Source organism: Malurus melanocephalus, unplaced genomic scaffold (genome assembly GCF_030028575.1).
Source record: "Malurus melanocephalus ecotype Western Australia unplaced genomic scaffold, MMel_1.1 scaffold_1334, whole genome shotgun sequence".
NCBI classification, from domain to species: Eukaryota; Metazoa; Chordata; class Aves; order Passeriformes; family Maluridae; genus Malurus; species Malurus melanocephalus.
The window spans coordinates 3,696-9,127 of NW_026624566.1; positions in this window are offsets into that span (position 1 = coordinate 3,696).

The window sequence follows — 5,432 nt, forward strand, 5'->3', positions numbered from 1 at the left end:
TCCTGCCTGCCCTTTCTGCATCACAGTCACCTTCCATTTCCACCTATAAAAGCAACTTGATCTACATGTACCAGCAGAGCCACAGGAAACACATTTTTCCAGTTTGAATTTGTTGTTAAGTATCACTTTTATTTTAAAGGACACGCAGAGTTTTCCCATCCTTTAGTGAGTGTGATGCTGCCCTTTGGGGTGTCACTGCAGGTCCTTTCCTGGCTCAGGCCCTGCAGATCCTGGGCTGGACAAGGAGGGGCTGGGGCTGTCCCAGCCTGGGGACACAGCCCARGGTGTCCCAGCCTGGGGACACAGCCCAGGGTGTCCCTGAGCAGCACTCACAACAGAGCCTCACTGCTGTTTGCTCCTTTTCCAAAGCTGCCTCACTGGCCTGACGAGAGCAGCATTCTGCTGCAGGAGGTGGGGTGTAKTTTTTTAATGCTAATCTAGCTGGAAAGTGAGTTTGGTTGGTAGCTGTGGCTGGCCTTTCTGAGTACAGTGTCATGGCTTCAAAATTCAAAGTTAAATGGAGATGCTTGTCCCCCACGCCCCCCCAAACACACCAGTGGGGAATGGTTCAATGCAAAAGTAATTTTCTGCACCCACCACCAAAAAAGCCAGAGAATGGGGAAAAAAATATTTGTCACAAGCTAACAAAACTGACATCAACAAAAATCTCAGGGGTTACAGGAGCCAACCTGTGCCYAATGGTGTGTGGAGTCAGTAAAACGTAACAGAGGAGGGAGAGTCATAAATGGCAGAGCTCCTAAATGAAAACCATGGAGTAGAGAAGAACAGACAAATGGTCTTAAATGCAGATTACCAAGAGGACCAGGGTTTGTGGCACAGTTTGAAGTACCCAAGGGCCCATCTGTGTACTCTCAGCCTCACCAAGTCCTGGATGAGGGCTCAGAGTGTTGAACAGTGGGGCTGAGCTTGGGGTGCTGCTGTAGGGACAGTGAYCTGTGACTTTGGGATGCTGCTTGTGGCATTACTCCACAAGGAGTGAGTTTGGAGGTGGAGGATATTCAGCCATGCCTGGACTGAGTGTCCTCCCCCTGCCTGAAGGATTTGCTCCTCCCCAGGCTTTCCCTCACGTGCCTTTGTTTCCCTTTYCTCACCCCACTGTTTCTGAGCAGGAGCTGTGGGCAGACACCTCCAGCCCTGAGCTCACTCAAAGCTTGGAGTTTCCATTGGCTTTTGGAGATATGGGTCCACACTCTGTACTGGGCTGTAAATGGGGCACAGCTCCATGGGCCTTTACCTTATAGCAGCAAAGAATCTGGCATTCCAGATAAATTCRGTTCCCTGACTTTCATGAGGCTCTAGTTTTGAGGGGTATTTGTACCGAGTTCAGCCTTATTATTAATTTTTGAAGGTAGTGTCACTGAAGTCTTGGAAATACCCCTTTACAAAGAAAGGTTAATCCTTGTTCAGTCCTACAGAGCATCAGCAGTATTATTTCTGGATCACAGGATAAGGAAGGTTTTGCTTTCTCTTCTAAGCCTCTAAGACTGAAAACTTGTGCGATGAAGCCAGAATCAAGCAAAGCAAAATTATTATCAGTATTTACAGATATGAACAGTTGTGGCACCCAACCATTGGTGTCAAAGGACACTTATTGTGGCTCAGGTAACACCAGCAACAAATGGGACACAGRTCCTGGTGCAGACTTTCAGTTTGCCTAAGGTTTCCTTTGTCTGGCCAAGACAAAGTTTCAGTGCAGGAGCCTAAATGTGATCAGCGTGGGCTGTGAGATGAATTCTGGAAAAGAAACATCTCTTCCTCAAAGGGCTGGGTGACATTTGGGTCATTCCTSACCTGGTATGGGAGGGCAAAATTGAGAGGGGTCTGACTGGAAGCTTTCTGTGGTTTTGTTGACTATGCTCTAACAAACTTACTGACATGGAAGGTGCTTTTTGAGGGGATTTATGTCATCGTTGGTGATAGAGAATGGCAGGTATTGCATTAATTGCTTTCTAAAAAAGAAAAATCCCACCCAGGTTTAATACCTTCATATGTGAATGGGTCTTGCTGATAATTAATCAAAGAAAAACTGGGTCTACTGGTTATTCCTTTCATTTGATGGATAGCTGGACTTTCTGAAACACATACCTTTCCAAATTAAATGTTTCAGGTTTATTGGCTACTGTGSTGAGCATGTAAAAAAAATCACGCAAACAAATGAAAGAAATGGAACCAAAAYGCCACCTTTGGCAGAAGCATGATCACTGGGGAGACTGCTGAGCATTTCAGAAGAAATGCCTGTGCAGAGCTAGAGCAGGCCTGAAGCTCTTGGTCATGCTGAACTTTGTCAGGATGAACATTTATCTGATGGACTTTGATTCCATTTCTGTGMATACAGCTGTGGGTAGATCTATACAGGAGCAAGGAGGATCATTAAGTAAGCAGGTACGTGGACAGATTTTACCATAACTAAATCAAAATCTGGTCCCTTTCTGAATGTTTATGTCTCTCATTTCTCCACAATTTTTTTCTCATTCCCTGATTTTCTCTGTGACCAAAAATAAAAATTCCGAAACCCAGTGGAAAATCAAAATCTGGACACCTCTGTTTTAATCCAGGAAAAATTACTCAGAAAGTGTCTGAGCAYTGTCAGGTCACTGCCTTGAATAAGAGCCTAAATTTTGATGCTTATCCCAACTCCACCATAACTATTAGGACAACTAGATTGCAATCCTGACACTTGTTTCTGTTGTCAGAGAGTCTGGAGAAGCAGCACTCAGGGGTGTGGGTGATTTTCTGCTCCATCCCAGGGCAGGGTCTGACCCATCCCACAGGAACAGCTCAGCTTCACTGCCAGGCCCTGGTCAGTGTTWAACTACAGAGAGGGAAATGTGAAAACATGACAACATCAGACAAACCCCATGACCTTTCACAGATGCACTTCCAGGAGGAATGTTGCAGGTGTTTATCGAAAAAAAAAAGAAAATAATGACAACAAGAAGGCTGGGGGATCAGCTGTGTAAATGAGCATTGAGAAAGCGTCTAATATATTATTCTGTAATACAAAAAGAAGAAATCTGACTTGATTGCCCTATTATAAATTTGCTAAAAATACAGATATATATTTATATTTTTATATATATATAATTTTCTTTTAAATCTGAACAGAAAAATAGACTACTCTGGAATGCATGAAAGTCACACGACTTTTCCATACATCAGATACTTATAAAGCCAACACAATGGCAAGCAGGAAGTACAGAGGTAACCAGAACATCTGTACTTTATTCAAGAACTATTTAAAGCCATATTCTCCCCAGGTGGGTGATCCAAAAGCAAGCCAAGGTAACCCTTGTTGTGTGTGCTCAGCATCAGCAGCAGTGACAGTCACACAGCCCCGGGAGCTGGCTCGGCTCCTTTGCTCTGGAATGAGGTGTTGTGTGGAGTTACCAGCAGAGAAAACGTGGCTTTAGAAACCTTGACTTTGCCATGAGTTTGACATAACCTCGTTATTACTATAAACTGTACCGGTCATAATTCTGTCAAGACATAAATATACAGTAGGTACAAATATTAACAATACATTACAATTTTACAGAAGAGAATACTGYTTTCCTTAGAAATGTGTATCTTATTAGCTGCAAGGAAAGAAAAGGCTACAGTTTATCACAGCCATAGTTCCACACACCCTGACCACTCCGATGTGTTTCTCGCACAGGCAGATTTCCCCGGCATTTCACACACAGCATGTTCAGGAAGGAAATGTGCGTTCCACCCATTTGCTTTTCCTCTCTCTTGTTATTTTTCCTTTTTTTGGCTCTCAAACCTTTCAGAAAAATGTGGATTTCACAAAAGATTCTTTTGTTTTGGGTTGGGTTTTTTTTTTCTGTAAGTGTGCTTAGGTGAAGTTTTTAACAAAAGGCACTGAGAAATCTACTGCAAAATCACTGCTTTTTCCTCTGTTCGAGGTTAAAACTCAAAGAATCTTTGCCTCCTGGTTGAGAAAACTGCACCCTCTCCTTCCATGTATATATATATATATATATATATATACACACACACACACACATATATATATATACACACATAGATATACATATATATATATGTATGTATTAAAGATGATGTTGAAATGGTGTAAGATACAAGCAGTGCAGCCGTCCCACACACACAGAGTCCTTTCAGGTGTGATGTCTTTGCACAGCAGTGATGCTCTGTCTCTCTGTCTCTTGCTTGTTGGTGCATGGTAAATTTGCAGACCTGAATGCCAAATATCAGAGATTTGACCCCATGCCTCAGCTCGATGCAAAAGATATTGCCTGTTKTCCCCAACTGCTATGAGCTTGGGAAACCTCTATCAAACAAACAAAAATTAAACTGTCTTTCTAGGATCCACAGGATTTGGTGATGTTTCCAAAGCACTGCTTTTCCTCTGCAATGAGTACAGATTTACCACAGCTTTAGGTTAGAGTAGATTTCCCAGTGCTKACATTATATATATGTGTATTACGCACACACACACATATATAGATACATACTTTGTATTCAGAGTTTATTTCCTTAAAATAAATTAAACATACTTCCTTTCTAATTGGGCACAAAATGAGAGCTACATCTTCATACACAAATAAGAAAGAAATGCTCTTCAAGCATATTATATGCTTMATTTAAAATTATTTGCTTTCTATAAGAAATCTATAGGACTTTGGCTATTCAGACTTAAAAGGTAGATTTTTAATAATACTTTTGAATTTGGCTTTCAAAAGTGACTCAGTAAAATGCTACTTTAAAGGTAGGACTAAATAGATGACATAAGGTGTGTGTCGTGAGTGATCACACGAGGCAGACAGAGGGCCTTTGGTTACAAGGAGAGTTGCACCAGTTGATTATCAGATAAAAAATGATAGAATTGTTGATTTACACATTTTTGTCAGTGCCATCTATAAACCAAATACATCAATTTGGATGAGTGTGGTAAATACTACACTATATGGCTATATTTAAATACGTTCACTTTTGTGATATGTAAAATATGACTTTTTTCCACACGAAAGCATCAGCTCTAAAAATATTTAACTTGGAAATCACAATTATTTTATTTAAAAAATTTCCCTGATTTTTCTTCTTTTTACATTTGTGCTGATGGCAGACACGACCGATCACCGAAACACAGAGWTTATATTAAAACTGTTCTCTTTAAGATTTCTCGTTGCCACTCTTGGCCTCAGAAAACCACGGCATGAGTCAGTATTTAAAGCTTATCTGCTGGAAAGTTCCTTTAGTTTTTTTGTGACGACTCAGTCTTTGCTAGTATCTCAGCAACACATGGGCTCCTCTAAGTACACTTGTATTTCCTATGGCCAAATCCTAAAATCCTTCACCGCTCAGAGGAACGCTGCTTTGGGTGAGGGAGTGAAAGCGAACAAACCTCAGAAATGTCCCTGTGTGGTACCTGGGGAACTTCACCTGCACTG